Genomic DNA, 12358 nt, shown 5'->3' on the forward strand with positions numbered 1-12358 from the left:
CAAACTAACAAAAAAAAATCCAGCAAGAACAACAAAAATCCAACAAGATATGGGAAGATCAGAGTGCCAGAAATTGTAACAAACCTACAGCAGAATAATAAGACTTCACTAGAAACCCTGTGAAAATAATGATGAGCTTTACAAGCAGATAAGAAATGTTTATTCCCTCTTTCTCTCCCCATCTTAGCCCCTACCTCAGGTTGTGAGTCAACCTTAGCAATTAAAATATTAAAAAACAATAGTTGTAAAAGAAGAGAGAACACCATTTTTACCCTATCCCACAGTGAGGTACAGGATCCTATAAATTATGCATGGTGAAACCTACACACATTTTTAAAACCAGGCAGATCCAGGCAGCAGCTGGCAGGACTGCAGCATGCTCAAAGGTATGTAGGACCTCCAGGGGAAAAGATGAGTGTGGCAGCCTGTTCTGCTGTTCAGACACACTTCTGAGAATATTAATGGGATGGCTACACTATTCAAAAAACCCTCATAATTTTCAGTCTCTGTTTTCTGGCCTACAAAACCAACATCATCCAGCCTCTGTGTCTGGCTACACCTCTGTGCCTAGTGCAGTCCAGGAACCCTGATTTAGATGGATTGAGACCCCACTAGAATCTGGATGTGTATTGGGGCAATGTTGTGTGAGCTCAGCTAACAGACATAATGAGGCAGCATTAGCCAGAAGTGAAGATTGAGGCTTAAGTAAACTATAAAGAGAATCTGGGCTTGACTTTTTGGAAATGTTGCAACACAGCCCCATGTTTGTGATGCTGCTGTTTGTAGAGTTCCAGTCACTCCAGGCAACTTTCAGAAAGTAAGGAAAAATTTCCAGCATTCCCTGGGGAAATAAATGAGGTAAGAGTAATAAAAATAGGAGGACAATAAATGGGGGTATTTTTTGCTGTCATATTTGGTAAAGGAAATCTCTTCAATATTACACATCAGGAAAGCTTCACCTTTCAGTGACCAGCTACACATGACAGCCTAGGTTTTCTTGTTTCTTTTTTTGTCCTGAAATATAATTTTTTATGTTTATGAGCTTAATCTTGCAGCCTGTTTCAGGAAGAGCTGGCAGCTGTGTCCCCACTGCTGCCTGTCCAAGGCATGGCTGGCAGCAAAAGCAACACAAGGCAGTTGGGGCCAGCTGCTCGGAGCAATCAAGATACTTTGCTCTTCAGTAACTCTCTGTTTCTCAGTGCCTCTCTGCACTACAGATGTTATAGCACTTTTTGCAGTGAGGGAAATATATCCACAAAACATAGACCTTTGCCATGATTGTTACAAGCTAACTTGGTGGCCTCAAAGGTGAAGTACCAACTTTCAAATTACAGTCAGAGCCATTCACTCCCTTTAAAGTGTAACTGGGAGCAAGAAGTACCTTGAGCATGTCTCCCAACTCAAAACATTGTGAAGTCCTACCCACAGTGGACCATGGCTATGAACATTGATTCTTTTGCCAGAAAACTTTGTTTTTATTGGCTTTGAACATTGCAAAAGGTACAATATGAGTAAAAAGTTGCCTGTGAAGAGCCAAGACAGAGAGGTAACTGAAATCATGTCCCTTATTGCAGGGTAAAATGAAGCACAATCAATAGGAGAGAAATGCGTAGGCTGGGACTAAATAAAACTTCTCTACATTTGCGTTTTGTTGCCTTGACAATACAAGTCTGTGTAAAAAAAAAATTAAAAAAAAAAAATCTCTGAGTACCAGACTGGATGGAGCCACATCTGATGCTGGGAAAGGATCCTGCCCATTAATTTGTATGAGCAGAGAAAACTACATGACAGGATTTGGGCATTGGAGACAAACCACTCAGGAGGAAATTTGCACTTAGGCTCCATTGTGGAAACATGGAACACTTGCAAATCTGACCCTGCTTTAGGAATTTCTGCTCCATGAAGAGTTTGTCATTGCCCACAAGGGCAAAAGTCATCCTGCACGGTGAAGCTCTGAGGCCATATTGTGGCCACCCAGCTGCTTGCAGAGGATAAAAAGGAAGCTCTTGTGTCAGCTGTTATTGCCCTACAAGTTGGTTTTAATTATTTATTTAATTTTTAATTTATCAGGCCTTTATCAAGTGTGTAAAAGAATCACTTTGACAGGGAATGGCATTTTACAAGTTGATTTACTGCATCCCATTTGAAGCCAGCTCAAATGGCCTTCAGAGAGCAACCTGTAACATAACCATTAATTATGTGTTCTGGTTGGAAACTGTGCATCCTGGAGCCAATAAAAATTCAGCCACTACACATTTTGTGAATCTTATTTTTTTCCAGGTTTTACAGGACAACTTCACTGCCTGGAAGGCTAGTGCCAAGGAGAGCTCAAGAGCTCAGCAGTCTCAGCAGGAAAAAAAAAAAAAAAGAGTTTTCATCAGAATAATTTTTTTTCATTAACATGCTAGCACACACCATTTTGGCTGAAAATCTATTATTTCAAATCTGAAATTGCCCTACGACAACTCATGGATATTCTCCAGCCAGATGATCCCTGCTCCTATCCTTTTCTTTAGTTCTGATTCCAGGATCTGTTTTGGCTGCAGCATGATAGTGAACCCTGATGAAAATCCTAGGATCTGTAATGTGCTGTGTTTCCAGCTGAATCAAAGAAATATTACAAACAGTTGTGCTGTTTGAGGTATGGCCATAAGCTCACTGTGTTCATTCCTGCTTCATGAAAGGTTAATCTGGATGAAGTCAAGTGCAGAAAACAACCGGCAGGACCAAACAGAGAGAAGAAAATTCAGTTTGATATTGGAAAATGAAGACTGGAAACAAATATGATTGTTTACTGCTACAGTATAAATAAACTCCAGAGAGAGGAGAAAGTTGTTATTCATGGAACAACATTAGCCAAAAGTGAAACTGGCCTATGTGGCTTGTGAATTACTTTAGGGTGGAAATAAAACATTATTTAAACCCTAGCCAGGTTCTCCAGTAGCCTTTTGTATGGAGGAATAAAGGTCAGAAACCTAATTAGGCTAAAGATGGATTATATGATGGGAATGTTGCTGCAGTAGGAAGCCGTTCTGGAGACCCAGTAGATTTTCTTTCCCATCTGTGGTTCAAGGGCAGGCCTGATAGGGAAGACACATGACATGGCAAATTTGGGTCACACTGTTTTACAGGAACTGTGTTTCCAAATTGTTTTTTTTTTTTTTAGTTTGGGACTTTCCCTTTTCCAGCAAAAGATGACTTAGTCATGGGAAGTAGACACACTCCACAAACATGCTCATCTAGTTAAGAACATGTTTCCCACTGAGAAATCATTCATCTGGAAATTTTCAAGTAGCCCCTGCACTAACATCTACTTGGATTTAAAGTCCTTGGGCAATAGCCTCCTCTCCTTGTTTCTTCAGTGTCAAATGCCTTTGGCAAGACACATAAAGAATGACCAAGCAAGGGAAGTAGAGAGTTCATCCAGCTTCTGCCATCTCCCCTTTCCATGGGCTGTCTGTGAGAGGAGAGGGCAGGTAGTCATCCTGATGCATTCAGCAGCTGTGTTGGAGCAGGGAATGCTGTGAAGATGTAAACCATACGATGAACCTGACCACAGAAACAATGAACAATTGCTTTTAGTAAACCAGCTAAGGGTAGTGTTGGGTGAAATAAGAAGGCATCTCAGGAACCCAGGGCATACTGAAAATCATGTAATTATTTGGAAAAATAATTATATTCCTAGAGGAGAAAAAGTAGGACTTAAAAGCTTGGGCTTTTTTCAATGATTCCATTACAAAATTGTTGTATTTAAGAAGAATTCAAGTGTTATCCACTGCAGCTGAACCCTTCTGTCCTACCTGCCTGTCCTCTCATCCTGTGAGGCACAGAACTCTGTATATCTTACATATGTGGAATAACAATTTTCTTCCTGGAAAAGATTAATCCTTTGTCAGTTCTTCCACATTTTTGCCACCTACAAGTCTTTTGAGAAATGCTGTTCAACAACCTTGAGTTAGCAGAGAATTCAGCTCAGCTCTTTTCACAAAGCTTTTTAAGAACTTGGTTATCAGCAAGATGTGCAGGGGGTGCTCAGCCACATTCATTTCATGATCTCACATGCCCAGAGCTCAGGAGTTCTGAGTACAGTGCATAATTTTGGTTTGTACCCCAGCTCCTTTGCAATGTCAGCTAGCCAAAAAAAAAAAAAAAAAAAAAAAAAAAAAAAAAAAAAAAAAAAAGATCATGCCTGCATGCGTAGGCACACACACATTGCTCTTCCTGCTGCAGAAAGAAAGGATTCTCCATGCCTCCATGCCTGGGAGTTTCTGTGAAGAAGCAGCAGAGACAGCAGCTCTCCTCCACTGTGTCCTTGCTTGTCACAGCCTGGCCAAGCAAAAAAGAACGTGCACAGATCTCACTCAGACATGACTGATTGCTCCGATTTACCCTTGTGGCTTTTGTTGCATTTTAGTTTTTTTGTTTGTTTGGGTTTTGTTTTGTGGTTTTGGTTTTTTTCCCACAGCCTTCTTTTTCTGCTGTAGCTGCCAACTGACCAACTGATTTAGTGTTTTTGCTGGCTCAGAGGCTGTAAGGTCATTTTTACTGTATTGCTCCCACACAGTGCCTAATGATTTGGAGTCACAGCACCCTTGCCTATAAAAGGGAACATAAAGCAGTGGGAATCACTGCCACTTGCTGTGCCTGTCCTGAGTGGAAACAGGATAGTCTCCATTAACAGATAATTATGTTTACGTTTCACAGCCCATAGGGGTATTAAAGGTCATACAGGCACCAGACAAGGTCAGTGAAAACAGCATAGTTTGGAGCAAATGAAACAATTATAAAGCCCAGTTTGCTGGTGCAGTTGTATTGACCGTGACAGGAGTGGAGCACAATCCCCATTTCCCAGTGAGGGTACAGATGCATCCTGCAGTGCCCTTCTGGCAAGGCCTCCATGGGCTTCTTTTGCAATTTTTGCTCTTGGAAGCAGGAATTCAAATACCCGGTAGGTGCATATGGCACAGGAGTTCTGGCACTGGGAATGCTAAATCAACAGTGAAAAGCCAACACAGCATCCAGAAGTACCTAACAGCACAGGATCAGAGCATTGATGTGTGCTGCTCACTCCTGTGTGAGAACTTCACTGTGCACTCACTCTCTTGGGATCTGTCTGCATGAATCCCCTTAGAGTAGGGTTAGGATTCAGAAAGGAGAAAGCAGCAACAAGGTGATTTTCATGGCCCTGTCCTGCTGTGAGTGCTCATAATTGCTTTCATTACAGAACACAGCACACCATGGCACATCTCATCTATCCAGCCTCATGGGTTTGCCCAATCCATGCTCTATTCTCTCCTTACTCAAACAATTTCTTCCTTTTCCACTGTTCAAAGTGGTCTGCATAAAAAGGTCACTTCCCACTATCAGCACAGAGGTCTCAGAGAAAATTTACAGGTCACTGCCAATAGACTGTGACATTTTCACCTGTCAGGAGAACAAAGTAGAAGTTTGGAGTTTGCCTTGGAGCACCTAAGCTAATCTTTGCTGGCAAATGTTTTTTACAGAGGTTGGCAATGGACAGAACCAGACACCCATCAGGAACTGAAAGCAAACCCTCTCCTGAGGAGAGCAGCACCAGGGCCTTGCCTGCCAGCTCAGGGCCGCAGGGAGGAAATCCCCTTTATCAAACCACCCTGATTCATGGCTAGCCAAATTAATGACGTGAAGGCTAACAGGTCTAGGATAATTCCAATTAAATCCATTTGTGTTTAGGGACCTCACAAGACAACAACAGAGGGACTGCAGAAAAGTACTGAGCTGAAAAATAGGCTGTACGTGCTGGTGGGGATGAAAGGGAGGTGCAACATGGGGAAGCAGGGAAAGTGAGGTCTTGCCAAGCCCAGGAGATACTCAATGACAAAATTTCTTCCTGCTGCCTACAGTGAACATCCAAGTGCTTCAATCCAAGTGCTGAAATACTTCACAAGCACTTGCCAGTGGTTCAGACGTGTTGAATCATAGGTTAACCAGTTAATTAATGAGTACAAGTAGGATCCCTGACCTGCCCAAGGACTAAGGTGCTTGTTCACACCATCACTGCTGCCCCATCAGACTGTTGCAACATTAAGCCAATAAAAACACTTCAGTTTTTCAGTCAGCTTCATAATTCATATTCAGACATAGTCCTGAGTGTCTTGTAAGCACTGGAATTGTCTTCTCCTGTTTCATGGTAGATATAAAGCTGTCTAATCTTTAAATCCAGACAGAACTGATATGTTCTTCAACTACGTTCTTCAACTGCTTGATGTTTTTGCTTGGATTTGATTTTTCTTTTTTACTTTTCTGTTTATCAGATCTTCAAACTGCTGTGACTTACTGATTTTCTTCTGGCATAAATTTATACAACACCCCCAAATTCTGCAGCAAAAGAGCACTCTTTAATCTGCATCACTCAGAACTGAGGAGGAACTTTAAAGAGGGCTGTCTGTACGACTTTAACTTGACCCCAAATGCAGATGCATCATTAACGACACAATTACACAGTATTTTTCTTCAGAGGACCCTTTGGCCATTTACCACATGAGGAGTGTTTTCATCTTTGCTGTTGAGTGTCTCACCCTGAGCTTTGTGCTGGACAATCAGGCTGGCATAATTCCTGCAGAAGATTCAGTCAGAGGAGCAAAAGGGACCAACCTCTTTGTTCACCCCACCCCAGCCCTTGCCCTAACCACACTCACTGCTGAATCCAGTAATTTGTTTCTGCCAGAGTCTAGGAGCATGAGAGACATTAGGTTCCTATGACTGTGGTCTGAGGAAGGGAAAGAGGCAATTTTCATGTCCTCCTGCAGGGTTAATACACCTGTAGGCCCACGCCAGTATCTCCCCCTTAAAATCCATGTCCATACCCCAGGTGTCCTTGGCTCTGCAGTACTGGAAACAACTGCTTTTTTCCTGGTACTCATTCCCATGTTGATGCTGGCCACTTACAATTATTCTGCTTCCTTGCCTATGATTTCTTTTTTTAATCTTGTAGTTCCCTGGGGCAGAGCAGTGGCTCTGTGAATGCTGGAGAGCAACTAGCAGCAGCGTGAGAAATTGAATTCCTCATAAAAAAAAAAAATTAGATTTCTAAGTGAGACATCCTGAACAACAGGAGAAAAAAAAAAGCCAAACAGAGGAACAAGTTCTTCTTAGCAAGAGGGTAAAGCTGGTGTACGTAATAAGGTGATTCCTTTCCAAAATCAGGGGTGGGGCTGGAGCATCCAGGATCCTTCACAATACTCTCTTTGCGATAAAACTCCCTTTTTGTGGACTAGAAAAGGGATTATGACTCTGCAGAGCCAAGAGGTCCAAAATCTCATGGTATTCTGGGAGGGGAAAAGAAATTAAAGATTGGATAATATGCAGATTTCCATTAATCTGACCTGTGCAAAGGACAGGGATCTTCTCATCCCCCAAAGTTCAGACAGCTGTTCAGGCTGTGCACTGTTGTAGTCTCCTATTTAAACATGTAAATTGCATTGTTAATAAAATGCATAAGGGCTTGTATCAGCTCATGATTATAGTCTGGGTTAGCTGATGAAGAGATCTATGTCTCCTTATCTGTCTTAGTATCCAGGAGCATCCACTGCTTGTACCTTAGGGATGGGGGAAAGGGAGTGCTGTGAAGGTTTTGCAGAGAGGCAGGCACTGTGGGCTGGCAGGGAGGATGAGAATGTGAAACTGGCCCCCAAATTGGCTTAAGGTCTAACAAACGTAGGTGGAAAGGACTTGGCAAAGCTCTGGAAAGAAGAATATTTCTGGAATTTGTTACCAAATCAGATGGGATGTTTTGGTGACACACATCTGAAAAGAGGGCCCCAATAGCTTTGAAACAGATCTGCAGAGCACTGAGGAGAGACTGGCCAGCAGATTGCCTTGAGAACACAGGTGGATGCAGTGCCTCTCTGGCATCACTGCTGCCAGGAAGTGAGGAGAAAAACCTCCTTAGGTGCTCTTTTCTCATTTTACTAGTTACCTCTGCTATTATGATGCAAATCTTGTGTCCTGCTATCCCGAAGGCAGTAGATGGTGCTATTGATAGTACTATTAATACATATGTTAATCAAGTAAATGTATCAAGTAGATGAACAATGCTAAATGTTTGTGCTCTCCTCATATTCATCATCTCAAGGAACCTCAAGACACTTGCCAAAATTTAAATCCTACATTTTTGCGTCAGTTCATGGCCAACCTCAGTGCAGCCACTCTTGTGTGAGCCCACAGGCCCTGCTCCAGAGAGAAGACAGAAGATAGCACACTGATGGTAAGTGGCAAAGAGCCTCGCTACTCCAAGTCCCACTGAGCCTTGAAAGATAATTTTAGGAAAAAGGATGCAAACAAGTGAGGCTGGAATCTGGCAGGCTAATATAAATCAAACTAATCTCTCAGTTTTACAAGAGCCCTTAACCACCTGAGGTCAGGTTGCCATCTCCATTACATCTTGGGAAGAGTTGTTCTCAAAAGCCAGCACTGATTACCCTGTTGGCACATGGTAGCTACTCTGCTGCTTCTCAGAATGGGGACTTGTGATCTTGGTCCCATTACAATAATTGACTGTTTTCAGTCTCAAAGTAGCAGCTTAGGCAGAAGCCATAGTTCCCAGGGGGGGAAGAGATGGTGCAGAGATACAGCTCTTGACAGAAACATTTTACAAATGCAACTGCTCCACCCTGAAAAATTAAATTACATCAGCAGTAGCACAAAGCTGACAACACTGATTTCTGACTCCAGATCAGTTGTACTTCCAGGAACAAACTAAACTCCTTTTGTACCCTGTACAAGGTTGTCATTACAGTCACAATCCATTCATCCTAACCAAGATGCTAACAAAGGAACAGGCCAAAATACACAGCAGAGTGTCCCCAAGGATGCTGAACTGGCCAGCTCAGCAAGACACTCAGGCTTTGTGGAAAACATCTGATGCCTCATAAAACCAAGAGTCAAATTTCTATTTTCTGAAATTGTCAATGCTCATAGGAAAGACAGCTCCTTATATGTGAAAAACATGCTCAGAGCCAAGAGGAGTTTAAGTTTTTCTGCATATCTTAAGTCTTTTGTGTTTTAAAATCAATGTTTCAGGGCTGTATTTTCCAAATGCCTCCAAACATACATCCAGCTCTGCAAAACACATGCCAAGCATGAGAACATCAGTGTGGTCCAGCTCCTTCTTCATTTTAAAATCTCCACTATTTTCTATAATTTTCCTTTGTCAGCAGCAATTCTTTATATTGATCTTTTGAATGTGTACAATTTTTTACACAGTAGATGTCTCAGAGAAGATTTATATAGCAGAAGATTGTATTTGAAGCCTTCCACATTGATGGAAATTAAAGGTCAATTTCCCAAAGCTTTTAAATACTCGCTTAAATTTGGGCATATGAGCAGTGCTATTCAGCAAAGGGATAGTCATGTGTTTTGCACAACAGTGGATGACAATACAAATTTGCTCAAGTGACATTAATGAGATCATATGTTTTCTTAAAAAAATAAACCTACAAGAGAAATGCATTTTAGGAAGGGAAGGAGGACCTGGTGACAAAGAGCACACAATCCTGAGCACCAGAGTGTGTTTTGTCTCGCTCTTTACAGGTTAAACCACTCTTAAATAATCCAAGACGCTGAGACTTGGAAAACTGGCAGGAGCCACGTGTTTGTAAAGCAGCTATACAGCAAAGGACATGGGGATCCTGGTGGACACCAAGCTGACCATAAGTTATCATCATGTCCTTGCAACAAGGAAGCTCCCAAATTCTTCAAGAGACATTACAAAGAGCATTGCCAGCAGGATGTGATCCTTCCTCTAGCACTGGTGAGACACATATGGAGTGCTGAGTCCAGCCCTGGGCTCCCCATACAAGGAACATAAGGATTTACTGGAGTGAAACCAGGGGAGGGGCCAGAAAGAAGATGAAATGAATGGACCGTCTGTCATGCAAGGAGAAACTGCAAGCTAGGAGTGTACAGCCTCAAAAAGAGACAGCTGAGGGAGGAGCTCATCAATGTGCACAAATATCTGACATGGGGGAAGGGATAGAGAAGATGGAGCTCAGTTCTCCTCATTGCTATCCAGTGACTGGACAAGAAGCAATGGGCACCAATGGAAGTACATAAAATCCCATTCAACTATAAAATGAGACATATCTTTTTCCCCTTCCTGTGAGAGTGGTCAAACACTGGCACAGGTGGCCCAGAGAGGTTGTGACATCTCCATCATTGCTGGTACTCAAAACCCACCTGGACATGGCCTTGAGAAACCTGCTCTAACTGACTCTGCTCTGAGCTTAGGGGTTGTTCTCAACAGATAGTCCAGCAGCAGCTGCCACAGATCCCATGCTAAATTCAGATTTACATTAAGATTTTTCATCTTACTTTTCCTGGTGAGTAAAATAAAACTTTTAAAGTATAGCAGTGTAGCTGCCTTATTCAGCTCAGCCATGAAATAATGGTCATTCAAATATACTCAAGGTGAAGACACTAACAACCAACGATCCTACAAGTGGTGGTTTGTGCAGAGCTCACCTTTTAGTCTTTACTCTGTCTTTTCCAATGCTACCATGCTTACATTAGAATCTAAATGGACAGTATTGGTTCAAGTCTATAATATCTGAATAAAAGATAAAACCTAGCACAATAGAGTTGCATCTGCTTTCTCTTTTTAACTTCTGCCTGCAAGGTTGCAGGAACAGTAAAAACACCTGCTCTCCTGGAAAAGTCCTTTCTGTTGCCAAGTAAGTTGTTGCACTAAGTAAGGCCTGCTCCATAGTTTCCTCTTTTGTCACAAAAGCAGCTAATGCATTTTAAACTTGCAGCATATGCCAGTGAAACTCTTGGAACACTTACGGTTCCTCTAGTGCAGGCTGAGTCATATTAGCATCAAGGGAAGCCTGAAACACTCTTAGAAATATTGACTCTGTTGGTGAATCAAAGACTGAGTTATTCAGGTCTGACTAATTGTCAGTCTTCTGCAGACAGAAGAGATTGGCTGACCTCCCTCACCATCCAGGGGAAGTGTTTAAATGATCAAGTAACCCAGAATTGCAGGGAAGAAAAAAAGGAAGTTTGCTGTGGAAAAGAACCAAGTCGTAGTATTTGACAGACTGTAATGACTACCATTAAACTCATTTCAACCATATTCCAGTCATACCAGTTCAGTCCAGACCTTAATTCTAACATCTTCCTGGTTTTGTGTTGCGCTTGGAAGTACTAGGTTTACAGTTAGACTCTATGATCTTAAGGGTCATTTTCAACTTAAATGACTCCATTATCTATAGTATAATAAGTGCACACATACACTGTTATTGTAGGTGCTAAAGTTTGCAGCAGCAAAAACATCAAACCAGTATCTGGGCAAGCCCTGCATTAGCAACAGATCACTTCAATCAATATTTACTTGTCCAAGAATCAAACTCAGGAATACCTACAGACCAAGGGAAAAGAAGAAATGCTGGTAGCGTGTACAGAAGAGCCAGTCACTAGGGAACCATATGAACAGCTTCATTTTCCCATTAGGAGCTAACACAGGAGTTGTCCACCACTATTTATTGCAGAGTTGCTCATGATTTTGCTATACTACAGCCACAGAAATCAGATCCTCCAAACAGCAGCTCTCACTCCTACCCTATGGAGATGACCATTCTACAAGGAGGAGACTTGATCTCGTACCAGCAACATTGGTTTCTTGTTTGGAACCTCAAGCACTGTTGAGATCAAGTCAGTCAAATTGGTTTTCTCAGGCCTCAGCTTACAGGCCAAAATCTGAGTTGCTGTTTTAAGCTACCTTTCACTTTAGAAAGTATTTATTGTTGTGAACACTGTCATCATTTTCCACTTAGTTCAAAAGAGAGGTGAAAATCTAGAAACATTTCTGCCAGGTTTACTTTGCCTTTTTTTTTTCCCCTTCCGCATTCCCAGCGATAGAAATGAACCAGAACAAAAGGAAGGGCCAGGCTGAGCCCCACTCTTGCAATTGGCACACAAACACGCTCATTAACCAAATGCATTGTAGCCTGACTCTGCTGACAACACAGAGCAGAAACTGAATCACAGCTGAGCAGGGCTAGACAGAGCCTGAGTTTGATGTAGGAGACATTTGTGGAGTCAGTCCAGCAACACAAAACTTTTTTTCTAACTCTGCATGTCAGGAGTTAACAGTCTGAGAGGAGCAACCTGCCAGGTACTAAATGAGAACACTGCTGAGGCTCACAATAGGAAACCAGCAAAACTTCTGATCAGTACAAAAATACCATCACTGGGGTTTTTTATTCCTTGTTGATTTGTCTTAGAAAGCTTTACCTAATTTTCAGCTGGTCATTTCTATAGAAAGAGGGGTAGGACTGAAGTTTCCTACAGTGAATGAAGGAGAATTTAAAGAAGCATT

At 42.0% G+C, this 12358-nt stretch overlaps 1 protein-coding gene across 1 annotated transcript in view; it reads right to left on the reverse strand.

Annotated features, from left to right (window-relative positions):
• Positions 1–12358, reverse strand: part of FAM13A (family with sequence similarity 13 member A) — a 147764-nt gene that overhangs the window by 126786 nt on the left and 8620 nt on the right. The window lies entirely within an intron of this gene.

Source organism: Passer domesticus, chromosome 4 (assembly GCF_036417665.1).
Source record: "Passer domesticus isolate bPasDom1 chromosome 4, bPasDom1.hap1, whole genome shotgun sequence".
Classification (NCBI taxonomy): domain Eukaryota; kingdom Metazoa; phylum Chordata; class Aves; order Passeriformes; family Passeridae; genus Passer; species Passer domesticus.